General features: G+C 43.4%; 6 non-coding genes across 6 annotated transcripts; all 6 read right to left on the bottom strand.

The window, feature by feature from the left end:
- Positions 1–1680: 1680 nt before the first annotated feature.
- trnac-gca (transfer RNA cysteine (anticodon GCA)) lies at positions 1681–1752 on the bottom strand. The gene has a single exon. It is a non-coding gene; the product is annotated as a tRNA-Cys (tRNA).
- A 3870-nt stretch (positions 1753–5622) lies between these two features.
- Positions 5623–5695, bottom strand: trnac-gca (transfer RNA cysteine (anticodon GCA)). Its single transcript has one exon. It is a non-coding gene; the product is annotated as a tRNA-Cys (tRNA).
- Positions 5696–7981: 2286 nt separating this feature from the next.
- On the bottom strand, positions 7982–8053 carry trnac-gca (transfer RNA cysteine (anticodon GCA)). The gene has a single exon. It is a non-coding gene; the product is annotated as a tRNA-Cys (tRNA).
- Positions 8054–10336: 2283 nt separating this feature from the next.
- trnac-gca (transfer RNA cysteine (anticodon GCA)) lies at positions 10337–10408 on the bottom strand. The gene has a single exon. It is a non-coding gene; the product is annotated as a tRNA-Cys (tRNA).
- Positions 10409–12694: 2286 nt separating this feature from the next.
- trnac-gca (transfer RNA cysteine (anticodon GCA)) lies at positions 12695–12766 on the bottom strand. Its single transcript has one exon. It is a non-coding gene; the product is annotated as a tRNA-Cys (tRNA).
- Positions 12767–16546: 3780 nt separating this feature from the next.
- trnac-gca (transfer RNA cysteine (anticodon GCA)) lies at positions 16547–16618 on the bottom strand. The gene has a single exon. It is a non-coding gene; the product is annotated as a tRNA-Cys (tRNA).
- Between the last annotated feature and the right edge of the window lie 560 nt (positions 16619–17178).

Genomic DNA, 17178 nt, shown 5'->3' with positions numbered 1-17178 from the left:
CAGCTGTGGCCTAACCAGTGTTTTATACAGCTCCATCATAACCTCCTTGCTCTTATATTCTATGCCTCGGCTAATAAAGGCAAGTATCCCATATGCCTTCTTTACCACCTTATCTACCTGTTCCGCCGCCTTCAGGGATCTGTGAACTTGCACACCAAGATCCCTCTGACCCTCTGTCTTGCCTAGGGTCCTCCCATTCATTGTGTATTCCCTTGCCTTGTTAGTCCCTCCAAAGTGCATCACCTCGCACTTTTCCGGGTTAAATTCCATTTGCCACTGTTCCGCCCATCTGACCAACCCATCTATATCGTCCTGCAGACTGAGGCTATCCTCCTCGCTATTTACCACCCTACCAATCTTTGTATCATCAGCGAACTTACTGATCATACCTTTTACATTCATATCCAAGTCATTAATGTAGACCACAAACAGCAAGGGACCCAGCACCGATCCCTGTGGTACCCCACTGGCCACAGGCTTCCAGTCACAAAAACAACCTTCGGCCATCACCCTCTGCCTTCTGCCACGAAGCCAGTTTTGTATCCAAAGTGCCAAGGCACCCTGGATTCCATGGGCTCGTACCTTCTTGACCAGTCTCCTGTGGGGGACTTTATCGAAGGCCTTACTGCAATCCATGGATACCACATCCACTGCGTTACCCTCATCCACACGCCTAGTCACCCCCTCAAAAAATTCAATCAAATTAGTCAGACATGATCTTCCCTTGACAAAGCCATGTTGACTATCCCTGATTAATCCTTGCTTCTCCAAGTGGAGACTAATTTTGTCCTTCAGAATTTTTTCCAATAATTTTACTACCACTGATGTTAGGCTCACTGGCCTGTAGTTCCCCGGTTTTTCCCTACTCCCCTTCTTAAATAATGGTATTACATTAGCGGTTCTCCAGTCCTCTGGCACATCCCCTGTGGCCAGAGAGGTTCTGAATATATGTGTCAGTATTTATCAGGGAGACAATACATGCTTAACATAACTTCTCCGCTTTTCAATTCTATCCCCCTGGAAATGAACCCCAGTGCTTGGCTTGTTTTTATTTATGTCGTCGCCACTTTTAGTGATTTGTGTACCTGTAGTCCGAGATCCTTGATTAAACCACACTTGGAGCACTGTGAACATTTCTGGTCTCCCTATTATAAAAAGGATGTCGAGGAATTGGCGAAGGTGAAAATAATGATGATGCCAGAACTGAAAGATAATACCTGTCAGGATAGATTTAACAGGCTGATGGCTGACATGATAGAGGTCTTTGGATAATGAAAGTGTTTGATTGGGTAGACGTAGAGAAAATGTTTCCACTCGTAGGGGACTCTAAAACTATCGGTTATAAGATAGTCACTAATAAATCCAATAGAGAATTCATGGGAAACTTCTTTACCAAAGAGTTGCAAGAATGTGGAATTCGCTACCTTAAGGAGCATTTGAGGCAAATAACATCGATGCATGAAATGGCAAACGAGATAAACACACGGGGCGAAAGGAATGGAAGAGTGTGCGGATGGGGGCAAATGAAGTCGGGAGGGAGGTGTGTTGTGTGAAGCATGAAGGCTGGCACAGACCCGTTGGGTCAAAAGGCCCAGATCTGTGCGGCAAACTCAATCGAAACAACGACAGCGACAGATTGCTGATTTTCTGAGTCCCCAAAAGAAGCACTTAGAATGTGCAAGGGGGCGCCTGGATTCGAACCAGAGATCTCTTGATCTGCAGTCAAATGCTCTACTACTGAGCTACACCCCCACATCTGTTGACCATTCTTGCACGCACAATGTAATGGATCTCAGTAGCTGGCAGTCACCAATGTTGATATTACCAACATGAAAAGAAGCTTCATGAGTTATTCTGGGAGACAAATAATTACGGCAATCAGAAATGTTTCATGAATGGAGTGAGTCACATTATTGTGTACAGATGCGATGCACAACCCAACTTGGAACGCCTTGTCTCTCGGCTTCAGTGAATACATCCTCACCACAGAACGCGGAACTCGAAGCACCAGCCAAACAACATCAGAATTTCAAGCAGAGGTCTTCAGCTTCTTTAAATCCTCTGTCAATGTGCTCTGCCTCCATCGCTTTGGATACTTGCAGCCAACAAATGCAGTGCCAGGTTCAATGCGTGGTTTTCCAAGATCATGCTATCAGTGCCATATATGTAAGTGCACAGAATATAATAAAGATGCATCCAGCAGGCATGTGGCAAGTGTGGCAGGAGGAGCTGGTGTGTGAAGCAACTGTAGTTAGGAGGCAATGATGGATCTGGTTCTAGGGAATGAGATAGTTAATGTGGAGCAAGTGTTCTTGGGGGAGCATTTAGGGAATAGCGAACAGAGTATCATGAGGTTTAGAATAGCAATGGAAAAGGAGAAGGAGTAATCGGGAGTAAAAACACTTAATTGGAAGAGGGTCAATTACAGAGGGTTGAGAACTGATCCGGCCCTGGTAAAATGGAATCAAAACTGTAATCGAGCAATGGGCGGCTTTTGAAGAGGAGGTTTTTCGGGTACAGTCTGTGTACATTCCCACAAGAAGCAACGAAAGCCAGAGCTCTCTGGATGACGTAGGAGATAGAGAATAAAATGAAGCAGAGGAAGTGGACGTATGGCAGATGTCAGGTTGATAATACAAGTCAGAACCAGGCTGAGAATGGAAAGTTCAGAGGTGAAGTGAAAAAGGAAACCACACTTGGAGTAACCTGAACAATTCTGGTCGACAGATTATAAGAAGAATAAAGAGGAATTGGCAAAGCTGAAAAGAAGATTCACAAGGATGATTATAGAACTCGGAGCATATACTTCTCAGGAGGACTAAACAGGTTGAAGCTCTTTTTTCGAGAAAAGGGAAGACTGAGGGGTGACCTGATAGAGGTCTTTAAGATTTTGAAAGGATTCGATTGGGTGGCCAAGAAAAAAACGGTTCCATTTGTGAGGGAATTCAAGAGAATCTTCTTTACCCAAAGGGCGGTAAGAATGTGGAACTCGCCACCAAAAGGAATCGTTGAGGCAAATGGCATAGATGCTTTAAAGGGGAAGTTCGATGAAGAGATGAAAGAGAAAGGAATATATGGCTGATAGAACGAGATGAAATAGGGCAGGAGGAGACTCATGTGGTGCATAAATACCGGAAGTGACCAATCGAGATAGCTAACCTGTTTCTCTGCGGAAGCTTCAATGTAAACAACAATCCTGCTGCTACAGGGAATTCAGACTTACTGTATGAATCACAAAATCATTTAGAAAGAAGAGGGAGTATCGGGATTTAAACCAGTGATCGCTTGATTTATAATTAAACACTGCAATTAAGCAATGCACCCACTGACATCGTCCACAGACAAGGGAATGCAACAAAGTTCAGTACCTGGCAGTCATCACTGTTGAAAGAACCAATCTGAAAAGAAGCTTCATCAGTTATTCTGGGAGACAAATAATTACAGCAATCAGAAATGATTCATGAACGGATTGAGTCACACTATTGTGTACAGATGCGTTGCACAAGCCAACATGGAAAGCCTTGTCACTAAACTTCAGTGAACACATCCTTACCACAGAACGTGGAACTGGAAGCACCAGACAAACGACACCTGAATTTCAACCAGATGTTTCTCCAGCAGCTATCAAGTGCTCTCTCACTGTGCTCTGCCCCTAGGTCTGTAGATCGTTACAGTTAACATAAGAAACAACAGGTTCAATGTGCAGTTTCACAAGATCATGCTCTCAGTGCCATATATGTAAGTGTACAGAATATCGAATCAATGTAATAAATAAACATCCAGCAGGCATTTGGCACGAGCGGACAGCAGGAGATAGTGTGTGAAGTGACTGTTATATTTGTTAAGTCAACAGATTCATTTACAGGTTACGGAACAGAAGTGGGACTTAACGAAAGGGAAAGTGTGTAAATTGCATCCTGGCCATGAAATAAGAAGCTGTGAGTGTCGAAAGTGTGACGTCGCCGGGAAATAAAAGTGGAAAATGCTGAAAGCCTCTATTTGGCCCTCGGATGCTCGCAGAGAGTGCTGGCAATAGGCGTATGGCCGTCTTTCTCAATTATTATTTTAAACCTTATCACTAGTGCCTCGATATTCGCCTACACTTACTTCTCCTATCTCCTCCGTTTCATTCCCCATTACGAGATCCAGCAGTGATTCGTCTCTTGTCTGCCTGTCTCTCTTTTGTAATTTTATCACTCCTGCCTGCTCTCCATACCTCCCTCTCGCTCTCACTCATTCAGTCACTCGCACACTCACGAACACGCTAATTCACTCACTCTATCCATCCCTCATTCCCTCCTTCCCTCACTCCCTCCATCACTCCCTCACTCACTCACACACAAACTCCCTACCTCAATCCCTCCACCGTAAAAGATTGAGAGAGACATAAGTAAGACAAAGGCCAAATTAATAGATTGGAAACAAACTATTTTTGAGGGGGTGAGATTGGAACCTGGGAAGGTGAACTTGGAACAAATCTTGACAAAGATGGAGAACAGGTTTTGGGAAATATTCGAAACGGTGATCAATAGAGTTCAAGAGACCTATATTCCTCGAAAGAAAACAACAAATAGTCAATAATGAAACATTGTGGATGAATAAAGAGATAAGGGTAATATAGAAATTCAAGAAATGCATATTCTAACCACATGGACAATAAAGGAAAGGATGATAAAGGGGAAAATGAAGACGTTAGGAAGGATGTCAACAAGCAATCAGGAAAGCAGAAAGGAAATACAAAATTAAATTATCAAGAAATAGTCAATTATTCCACTGAAACGTCAATAACATCAGGATAGGGATAGGGCCAACAAGGGATACTCAAGATATCCTCACAGGTAATAACAGTGAAATGGCTGGAATATTGAATAGTTACTTTGCCTCATTATTTATCAGAGAGACTATACATGCTTAACATAACTTCTCCGCTTTTCAATTCTATCCCCCTGGAAATGAACCCCAGTGCTTGGCTTGTTTTTATTTATGTCGTCGCCACTTTTAGTGGTTTGTGTACCTGTAGTCCGAGATCCTTGGTTAAACCACACTTGGAGCACTGTGAACACTTCTGGTCTCCCTATTATAAAAAGGATATCGAGGAATTGGCGAAGGTGAAAATGATGATGATGCCAGAACTGAAAGATAATACCTTTCATGATAGATTTAACAGGCTGATGGCTGACATGATGGAGGTCTTTGGATAATGAAAGTGTTTGATTGGGTCGACGTAGAGAAAATGTTTCCACTCGTAGGGGACTCTAAAACTATCGGTTATCAATATAAGATAGTCACTGATAAATCCAATAGAGAATTCATGGGAAACGTCTTTACCAAAGAGTTGCAAGAATGTGGAATTCGCTACCGGAAGGAGCAGTTGAGGCAAATAACATCGATCCATGCAATGGCAAACGAGATAAACACACGGGGGCGAAAGGAATGGAAGAGTTTGCGGATGTGGGCAAGTGAAGCAGTGAGGGAAGAGTCTTGTGTGAAGCCGAAAGGCTGGCACAGACCCGTTGGGTCAAATGGCCTGGATCTGTGCGGCAAACGCAATTTTAACAACGACAACGACAGCGACTGATTACTGATTTTCTGACTCCCCAAAGGAATCACTGGGAATGTGCAAGGAGGCGTCGGGATTTGAACCAGAGACCTCTATGATCTGCAGTCAAATGCTCTACCACTGAGCTACACCCCCACATTTGTTGAACGTTCTTGCACGCACAATGTAATGGATCTCAGTAGCTGGCAGTCACCATGTTGATCTGACCAACATGAAAATAAGCTTCATCAGTTATTCTGGGAGACAGGTAAATACAGCAATCAGAAATGAATCATGAACGGAGTGAGTCACACTATTGTGTACAGATGCGATGCACAACCCAACATGGAAAGCCTTGTCACTAAACTTCAGTGAACACATCCTCACCACAGAACGCGGAACTGGAAGCACCAGACAAACGACACCTGAATTTCAACCAGATGTTTCTCCAGCAGCTGTCAAGTGCTCTCTCACTGTGCTCTGCCCCTAGTTCTGCAGATCGTTACAGTCAACAGAAGAAACAACAGGTTCAATGTGCAGTTTCACAAGATCATGCTCTCAGTGCCATATATGTAAGTGTACAGAATATCGAATCAATGTAATAAATAAACATCCAGCAGGCATTTGGCAAGAGCGGACAGGAGGAGATAGTGTGTGAAGTGACTAATATTTGTTAAGTCAACAGATTCATTTACAGGTTACGGAACAGAAGTGGGACTTAACGAAAGGGAAAGTGTGTCAATTGCATCCTGGCCATGAAATAAGAAGCTGTGAGTGTCGAAATTGTGACGTCGCCAGGAAATAAAAGTGGAAAATGCTGAAAGCCTCTATTTGACCCGCGGATGCTCGCAGAGAGTGCTGGCAATAGGCGTGTGGCCGTCTTTCTCAATTATTATTTTAAACCTTATCACTAGTGCCTTGATATTCGCCGACACTTACTTCTCCGATCTCCTCCGTTTCATTCCCCATTACGAGATCCAGCAGTGATTCCTCTCTTGTCTGCCTGTCTCTCATTTGTAATTTTATCACTCCTGCCTGCTCTCCCTGCCTCCCTCTCGCTCTCACTCATTCAGTCACTCGCACACTCACGAACACGCTAATTCACTCACTCTATCCATCCCTCATTCCCTCCTTCCCTCACTCCCTCCCTCACTCACTCTCACATCACTGCCGACCTCAATCCCTCCACCGTAAAGATTGAGAGGGACATCAGTAAGACAAAGACCAAATTAATAGATTGGAAAAAACAATTTTTGAGGTTGTGAGATTGGAACCTGGGAAGGTGAACTCGTAAAAATCTTGACAAAGATATAGAACAGGTTTTGGGAAATATTTGAAACGGTGATCAATAGATTTCAAGAGAAATTCATTCCTCTAAAAAAAAAAGCAACAAATATTCAATAATGAAACATTGTGGATGAATAAAGAGATAGAGATAAGGTAAAATAGAAATTGAACAAATGCATATTCTAACTGCATGGACAATAAAGGAAAGGATGATAAAGAGGAAAATGAAGACGTTAGGAAGGATGTCAACAAGCAATCAGGAAAGCAGAAAGGAAATACAAAATTAAATTATCAAGAAATAGTCAATTATTCCACTGAAACGTCAATAACATCAGGATAGGGAAAGGGCCAACAAGGGATAAACAAAAAAACTCAGAGGTAATAACAGTGAAATGGCTGGAATATTGAATAGTTACGTTGTCTCAGTATTTATCAGGGAGACTATACATGCTTAACATAACTTCTCCGCTTTTCAATTCTATCCCCCTGGAAATGAACCCCAGTGTTTGGCTTGTTTTTATTTATGTCGTCGCCACTTTTATTGATTTGTGTACCTGTAGTCCGAGATCCTTGGTTAAACCACACTTGGAGCACTGTGAAGACTTCTGGTCTTCCTATTATCAAAAGGATATCGAGGAATTGGCGAAGGTGAAAATAATGATGATGCCAGAATTGAAAGATAATACCTTTCAGGATAGATTTAACAGGTGATGGCTGACATGATAGAGGTCTTTGGATAATGAAAGGGTTTGATTGGGTAGACGTAGAGAAAATGTTTCCACTCGGAGGGGACTCTAAAACTATCGGTTATCAATATAAGATAGTCACTAATATATCCAATAGAGAATTCATGGGAAACTTCTTTACCAAAGAGTTGCAAGAATGTGGAATTCGCTACCTTAAGGAGCAGTTGAGGCAAATAACATCGATACATGAAATGGCAAACTAGATAAACACACGAGGGCGAATGGAATGGAAGAGTGTGCGGATGGGGGCAAATGAAGTCGGGAGGGAGGTGTCTTGTGTGAAGCAGAAAGGCTGGCACAGACCCGTTGGGTCAAAAGGCCCAGATCTGTGCGGCAAACTCAATCGAAACAATGACAGCGACAGATGACTGATTTTCTGAGTCCCCAAAAGAAGCACTTAGAATGTGCAAAGAGGCGCCTGGATTCGAACCAAAGACCTCTTGATCTGCAGTCAAATGCTCTACCACTGAGCTGCACCCCCACATTTGTTGATCATTCTTGCACGCACAATGGAATGGAGCTCAGTAGCTGGCAGTCACCAATGTTGATCTGATCAACATGAAAAGAATCTTCATCATTTTTTCTGGGAGACAAATAAATACAGCAATCAGAAATGAATCATGAACGGAGTGAGTCACAATATTGTGTGCAGATGCGATGCACAACCCAACATGGAAAGCCTTGTCACTAAACTTCAGTGAACACATCCTCACCATAGAACGCGGAACTGGAAGCACCAGACAAACGACACCTGAATATCAATTAGATGTTTCTCCAGCAGCTGTCAAGTGCTCTCTCACTGTGCTCTGCCCCTCGTTCTGTGGATCGTTACAGTCAACACAAGAAACAACAGGTTCAATGTGCAGTTTCACAAGATCATGCTCTCAGTGCCATATATGTAAGTGTACAGAATATCGAATCAATGTAATAAATAAACATCCTTCAGGCATTTGGCAAGAGCGGACAGGAGGAGATAGTGTGTGAAGTGACTGTAATATTTGTTAAGTCAATAGATTCATTTACAGGTTACGGAACAGAAGTGGGACTTAACGCAAGGGAAAGTGTGTAAATTGCATCCTGGCCATGAAATAAGAAGCTGTGAGTGTCGAAAGAGTGACGTCGCCAGGAAATAAAAGTGGAAAATGTTGAAAGCTTCTATTTGGCCCGCGGATGCTCGCAGAGTGCTGTCAATAGGCTTGTGGCCGTCTTTCTCAATTATTATTTTAAACCTTATCACTTGTGCCTCGATATTCGTCTACACTTACTTCTATCTCCTCCGTTTCATTTCCCATTACTAGATCCAGCAGTGATTCCACTCTTGTCTGCCTGTCTCTCTTTTGTAATTTTATCACTCCTGCCTGCTCTCCATACCTCCCTCTCGCTCTCACTCATTCAGTCACTCGCACACTCACGAACACGCTAATTCACTCACTCTATCCATCCCTCATTCCAACCTTCCCTCACTCCCTCCATCCCTCCCTCACTCACTCGCAAACTAACACCCTACCTCAAACCCTCCACCGTAAAAGATTGAGAGAGACATAAGTAAGACAAAGACCAAATTAATAGATTGGAAACAAATTATTTTTGATGGGGTGAGATTGGAACCTCGGAAGGTGAACTTGGAAAAAATCTTGACACAGATGGAGAAAAGGTTTTGGGAAATATTTGAAACGGTGATCAATAGAGTTCAAGAGAACTATATTCCTCTAAAGAAAACAACAAATAGTCAATGATGAAACATTGTGGATGAATAAAGAGATAAGGGTAAAATTGAAATTAAACAAAGGCATCTTCGAATCACATGGACAATAAAGGAAAGGATGATGAAGGGGAAATGAAGATGTTAAGAAGGATGTCAAAAAGCAATCAGGAAAGCAGAAAGGAAATACAAGATTAAATTATCAAGAAATAGTCAATTATTCCACTGAAACGTCAATAACATCAGGATAGGGAAAGGGCCAACAAGCGATACACAAGATATACTCACAGGTAATGACATTGAAATGGCTGGAATATTGAATAGTTACTTTGCCTCTGTATTTATCAGGGAGACTATAGATGCTTAACATAACTTCTCCGCTTTTCAATTCTATCCCCCTGGAAATGAACCCCAGTGCTTGGCTTGTTTTTATTTATGTCGTCGCCACTTTTAGTGGTTTGTGTACCTGTTGTCCGAGATCCTTGGTTAAACCACACTTGGAGCACTGTGAACACTTCTGGTCTCCCTATTATAAAAAGGATATTGAGGAATTGGCGAAGGTGAAAATAATGATGATGCCAGAAATGAAAGATAATACCTTTCAGGATAGATTTAACAGGCTGATGGCTGACATGATGGAGGTCTTTGGATAATGAAAGGGTTTGATTGGGTCGACGTAGAGAAAATGTTTCCACTCGAAAGGGACTCTAAAACTATCGGTTATCAATATAAGATCGTCACCAATAAATCCAATAGAGAATTCATGGGAAACTTCTTTCCCAAAGAGTTGCAAGAATGTGGAATTCGCTCCCTCAAGGAGTAGTTGAGGCAAATAACATCGATACATGAAATGGCAAACGAGATTAACACACGGGGGCGAAAGGAATGGAAGAGTGTGCGGATGTGGGCAAGTGAAGTCGTGAGGGAGGAGTCTTGTGTCAAGTCGAAAGGCTGGCACAGACCCGTTGGGTCAAATGGCCTGGATCTGTGCGGCAAACTCAATTTTAACAACGACAGATTACTGATTTTCTGACTCCCCAAAAGAAGCACTGGGAATGTGCAAGGGGGCGCTTGGATTCGAACCAGAGACCTCTTGATCTGCAGTCAAATGCTCTACCAGTGAGCTACACCCCCACATCTGTTGAACGTTCTTGCACGCACAATGTAATGGATCTCAGTAGCTGGCAGTCACCATGTTGATATGACCAACATGAAAATAAGCTTCATCAGTTATTCTGGGAGACAGGTAAATACAGCAATCAGAAATGAATCATGAACGGAGTGAGTCACACAATTGTGTACAGATGCGATGCACAACCCAACATGGAAAGCCTTGTCACTAAACTTCAGTGAACACATCCTCACCACAGAACGCGGAACTGGAAGCACCAGACAAACGACACCTGAATTTCAACCAGATGTTTCTCCAGCAGCTGTCAAGTGCTCTCTCACTGTGCTCTGCCCCTAGTTCTGTAGATCGTTACAGTCAACACAAGAAACAACAGGTTCAATGTGCAGTTTCACAAGATCATGCTCTCAGTGCCATATATGTAAGTGTACAGAATATCGAATCAATGTAATAAATAAACATCCAGCAGGCATTTGGCAAGAGCGGACAGGAGGAGATAGTGTGTGAAGTGACTTTAATATTTGTTAAGTCAATAGATTCATTTACAGGTTACGGAACAGAAGTGGGACTTAACGAAAGGGAAAGTGTGTAAATTGCATCCCGGCCATGAAATAAGAAGCTGTGAGTGTCGAAATTGTGACGTCGCCGGGAAATAAAAGTGGAAAATGCTGAAAGCCTCTATTTGACCCGCAGATGCTCGCAGAGAGTGCTGGCAATAGGCGTGTGGCCGTCTTTCTCAATTATTATTTTAAACCTTGTCACTAGTGCCTCGATATTCGCCTACACTTACTTTTCCTATCTCCTCCGTTTCATTCCCCATTACTAGATCCAGCAGTGATTCCTCTCTTGTCTGCCTGTCTCTCATTTGTAATTTTATCACTCCTGCCTGCTCTCCCTGCCTCCCTCTCGCTCTCACTCATTCAGTCACTCGCACACTCACGAACACGCTAATTCACTCACTCTATCCATCCCTCATTCCCTCCTTCCCTCACTCCCTCCCTCACTCACTCTCACATCACTGCCGACCTCAATCCCTCCACCGTAAAGATTGAGAGGGACATCAGTAAGACAAAGACCAAATTAATAGATTGGAAAAAAACTATTTTTGAGGGGGTGAGATTGGAACCTGGGAAGGTGAACTTGGAAAAAATCTTGACAAAGATATAGAACAGGTTTTGGGAAATATTTGAAACGGTGATCAATAGAGTTCAAGAGAAATACATTCCTCCAAAAAAACAACAACAAATAGACAATAATGAAACATTGTGGATGAATAAAGAGATAAGGGTACAATTGAAATTGAACAAATGCATATTCTAACTACATGGACAATAAAGGAAAGGATGATAAAGGGGAAAATGAAGACGTTAGGAAGGATGTCAACAAGCAATCAGGAAAGCAGAAAGGAAACACAAAATTAAATTATCAAGAAATAGTCAATTATTCCACTGAAACGTCAGTAACATCAGGATAGGGATAGGGCCAACAAGGGACACACAAGATATACTCAGAGGTAATAACAGTGAAATGGCTGGAATATTGAATAGTTACTTTGCCTCAGGATTTATCAGGGAGATTATACATGCTTAACATAACTTCTCCGCTTTTCAATTCTATCCCCCTGGAAATGAACCCCAGTGCTTGGCTTGTTTTTTTTAATGTCGTCACCACTTTTAGTGATTTGTGTGCCTGTAGTCCGAGATCCTTGGTTAAACCACACTTGGAGCACTGTGAACACTTCTGGTCTCCCTATTATCAAAAGGATATCGAGGAATTGGCGAAGGTGAAAATAATGATGATGCCAGAACTGAAAGATAATACCTGTCAGGATAGATTTAACAGGCTGATGGCTTACATGATGGAGGTCTTTGTATAATGAAAGGGTTTGATTTGGTCGACGGAGAGAAAATGTTTCCACTCGTAGGGGACTCTAAAACTATCGGTTATCAATAAAAGATAGTCACTGATAAATCCAATAGAGAATTCATGGGAAACTTCTTTAACAAAGAGTTGCAAGAATGTGGAATTCGCTACCTTAAGGAGTAGTTGAGGCAAATAACATCGATACATGAAATGGTAAACTAGATAAACACACGGGGGCGAAAGGAATGGAAGAGTGTGCGGATGGGGGCAAATGAAGTAGGGAGGGAGGTGTCTTGTGTGAAGCATAAAGGCTGGCACAGACCCGTTGGGTCAAAAGGCCTGGATCTGTGCGGCAAACTCAATACAAACAACGACAGCGACAGATGACAGATTTTCTGAGTCCCCAAAAGAAGCACTTAGAATGTGCAAGGGGGCGCCAGGATTCGAACCAGAGATCTCGTGATCTGCAGTCAAATGCTCTACCACTGAGCTACACCCCCACATCTGTTGACCATTCTTGCACGCACAATGTAATGGAGCTCAGTAGCTGGCAGTCACCAATGTTGATATTACCAACATGAAAAGAAGCTTCATCAGTTATTCTGGGAGACAAATAAATACAGCAATCAGAAATGAATCATGAACGGAGTGAGTCACACTATTGTGTACAGATGCGATGCACAACCCAAATTGGAACGCCTTGTCTCTCGGCTTCATTGAATTCATCCTCACCACAGAACGCGGAACTCGAAGCACCAGCCAAACAACATCAGAATTTCAAGCAGAGGTCTTCAGCTGCTTTAAATCCTCTGTCACTGTGCTCTGCCCCCAGCTCTTTAGATACTTGCAGTCAACAAATGCAGTGCCAGGTTCAATGCGTGGTTTTCCAAGTTCATGCTATCAGTGTCATATATGTAAGTGTACAGAATATAATAAAGATGCATCCAGCAGGCATTTGGCAAGTGTGGCAGGAGGAGCTAGTGTGTGAAGCAACTGTAACCTATTAGTTAGGAGGCAATGCTGGACCTGGTTCCAGGGATTGAGATAGTTAATGTGGAGCAAGTGTCCTTGGGGGAGCATTTACGGAAAAGCGAACAGAGTATCATAAGGATTAGAATAACAATGGAAAAGGAGAAAGATTAATCTAGAGTAAAAATACTTAATTGGAAGAGGGTCAATTACAGAGGATTGAGAACTGATCCGGCCCTGGTAAAATGGAATCAAAACTGTAATCGAGCAAAGAGCGGCTTTTGAAGAGGAGATTGTTCGGGTACAGTCTGTGTACATTCCCACAAGAGGAAAAGGTAGGGCAACTAAAGCCAGAGCTCTCTGGATGACGAAGGAGATAGAGAATAAAATGAAGCAGAGGAAGAGGCCGTATGGCAGATGTCAGGTTGATAATACAAGTGAGAACCAGGCTGAGAATGGAAAGTTCAGAGGTGAAGTGAAAAAGGAAACCACACTTGGAGTAACGTGAACAATTCTGGTCTCCAGATTTTAAGAAGAATGAAGAGGAATTGGCAAAGCTGAAACAAAGATTCACAAGGATGATAATAGAACTCGGAGCATATAATTCTCAGGAGGACTAAACAGGTTGGAGCTCTTTTCTCTGGAAAAGGGAAGACTGGGGGGTGACCTGATAGAGGTCTTTAAGATTATGAAAGGGTTCGATAGGGTAGACGCAGAAAAAACGTTTCCATTTGTGAGGGAATTCAGGAGAATCTTCTTTACCCAAAGGGCGGTAAGAATGTGGAACTCGCCACCAAAAGGAATAATTGAGGCAAATGGCATAGATGCTTTAAAAGGGAAGCTAGATGAAGAGATGAAAGAGAAAGGAATGTGTGGCTGATCGAACGAGATGGAATCGGGCAGGAGGTGACTCATGTGGTGCACAAATACCGGAATTGACCAATCGAGATAGCAAACCTGTTTCTCTGCGGAAGCTTCAATGTAAACAACAATCCTGCTGCTACTGGGAATTCAGACTTACTGTATGAATCACAAAATCATTTAGAAAGAAGAGGGAGTATCGGGATTTAAACCAGCGATCGCTTGATTTACAATGAAACACTGCAATTAAGCAATGCACCCACTGATATCGTCCACGGATGAAGTAATGCAACGGAGTTCAGTACCTGGCAGTCATCACTGAAGTGAGAACCAATCTGAAAAGAAGCTTCATCAGTTATTCTGGGACACAAATAATTACAGCAATCAAAAATGATTCATGATCGGAGTGAGTCACAATATTGTGCACAGATGCGATGCACAACCCAACATGGAAGGCCTTGTTACTAAACTTCAGTGAACACATCCTTACCACAGAAGGCGGAACTGGAAGCACCAGACAAACGACACCTGAATTTCAACCAGATATTTCTCCAGCAGCTGTCAAGTGCTCTCTCACTGTGCTCTGCCCCTAGCTCTGCAGATCGTTACAGTCAACACAAGAAACAACAGGTTCAATGTGCAGTTTCACAAGATCATGCTCTCAGTGCCATAAATGTAAGTGTACAGAATATCGAATCAATGTAATAAATAAACATCCAGCAGGCATTTGGCAAGACCGGACAGGAGGAGATGGTGTGTGAAGTGACTGTAATATTTGTTAAGTCAATAGATTCATTTACAGGTTACGGAACAGAAGTGGGACTTAACGAAAGGGAAAGTGTGTAAATTGCATCCTGGCCATGAAATAAGAAGCTGTGAGTGTCGAAAGTGTGACGTCGCCAGGAAATAAATGTGGAAAATGCTGAAAGCCTCTATTTTACCCGCGGATGCTCGCAGAGAGTGCTGGCAATAGGCGTGTGGCCGTCTTTCTCAATTATTATTTTAAACCTTATCACTAGTGCCTCGATATTCGCCGACACTTACTTCTTCTATCTCCTCCGTTTCATTCCCCATTACTAGATCCAGCAGTGATTCCTCTCTTGTCTGCCTGTCTCTCTTTTGTAGTTTTATCACTCCTGCCTGCTCTCCCTGCCTCCCTCTCGCTCTCACTCATTCAGTCACTCGCACACTCACGAACACGCTAATTCACTCACTCTATCCATCCCTCATTCCCTCCTTCCCTCACTCCCTCCCTCACTCACTCACTCACACACTCACTCTCTACCCCAGACTTCAGTGAACACATCCTTACCACAGAACGTTTGTCTGGAAGCACCTGACAAAGGACACCTGAATTTCAACCAGATTTTTCTCCAGCAGCTGTCAAGTGCTCTCTCACTGTGCTCTGCCCCTAGCTCTGTCGATCGTTACAGTCAACACAAGAAACAACAGGTTCAATGTGCAGTTTCACAAGATCATGCTCTCAGTGCCATATATGTAAGTGTACAGAATATCGCATCAGTGTCATAAATAAGCTTCCAGCAGGTATTAGGCAAGTGTGGACAGGAGGAGATAGTGTGTGAAGCGACTGTAACATGTGTTAAGTCAAAATATTCAGTTACAGGTTGCGGAAGAGAAGTTGGTTCATCAAATGGAAAAGTGTCTAAATTGCAGAATTCACATCCTAACCATGAAATAAGAGACCGTGAATGTCCAAAGTGGACAATGCTCAAAAGCCTCTGTTTGACCCTCCGGATTCGAATAGAAATTGCTGGCCACAGGCTTGTGGCTGTGTTTCTCAATCATAATTTTAAATCTTGCCGCTAGTGCCTGGCTATTCTCCTACACTTACTTCTCTTACCTGCACCGTTTCATTTGCCATTATTGGATCAAGCAGTGATTCCTCTCTTGCCCACCTGTCTCCCTTTTATCATTACATCGTTCCTGCCTGCTCTATCCGTCACCCTCTCGCTGTCACTCATTCATTCACTCAAACGCTCACGAACTCACTCCCTCCCTCCCTCCCTCGCTCACTTCCTCCCTCCCTGACTCACTCACACACTCACTCCCTCCCTCAATCCCTCCTCAGTAAAATATTTAGAAATACTTAAGTAAGACAAATAACAAAGTAATTGATTTGAAACAAACTAATTTTGAACGGATTGGAATAGAACTGGGGAAGTTGAAAAAAATTGACAAAGAGATAGAACAGGAGTGGGAAATATTGAAGAAGGTGATTAATCTCTCTCTGGCACTCCCTCAAAGTGGAGAGGGGACGGGAATGGAAGGGTTCGATGAACGAGGGAGGAAGCGGGCCTGTGTGGAGAATGGACGCTGGCATCGAACAAGTGGGCAAAATGGCCGACTGTGGACTCAATGTCAATAACAATCCTGCAGCTGCAGGAACAGACTGACTGCATGACTTCCGACAGGGAACAATTAAAAGATAGAGGGGGCGCTTGGATTTGAACCAAAGACCTCTTGATCTGCAGTCAAATGCTCTACCGCTGAGCTACACCCCCACATCTGCATGAAGTGTTAGCACACACAAGTCAATGGAGTCTAGCACCTGGCCATCATCAACATTGATCGCACCATTCTGAAAAGAACCTTCATGAGTTATTCTGATAGGCAAGAATATGACTCCACCTCCAGAGCCTGACCCGTCCCTCAGAATTTAACTCTTCCCTTCGAGTCTGCCTCCGCCCTCAGAATCTGACACGGCACTCAGTGTCGGATCCCCTCCCCCAGCCTTTGACCTCTGCCCCAGAGTCTGACCCTTCCCCCAGTGTCTGACCCTACCTCCAGAGTCGGACTCCTCCCCCAGAGTCTGAACCTTGCCCCAGAATCTGTCACCTCCCCCAGAGTCTGACCGGACACCGAGTCTGACCACTGTCCCAGAGCCTGACTCCTCCCCCAATGACTGACTCCTCCCCCAATGACTGACTCCAACCTCAATGACTGACTCCGCCCTAAGAGCCGGACACCTCCACAGCGTCTGAGTCCTCCCTCAGAGCCTTACTCCTCCATCAGAGTCTAACTCCTCCCCAGAGCCTTCCTCCTCCCTCAGAGTCTAACTCCT

Source organism: Heptranchias perlo, unplaced genomic scaffold (assembly GCF_035084215.1).
Source record: "Heptranchias perlo isolate sHepPer1 unplaced genomic scaffold, sHepPer1.hap1 HAP1_SCAFFOLD_73, whole genome shotgun sequence".
Lineage (NCBI taxonomy): Eukaryota > Metazoa > Chordata > Chondrichthyes > Hexanchiformes > Hexanchidae > Heptranchias > Heptranchias perlo.
The sequence above is the reverse complement of the archived record's forward strand: the minus strand, read 5'-3'. Positions and strand labels throughout refer to the sequence as shown.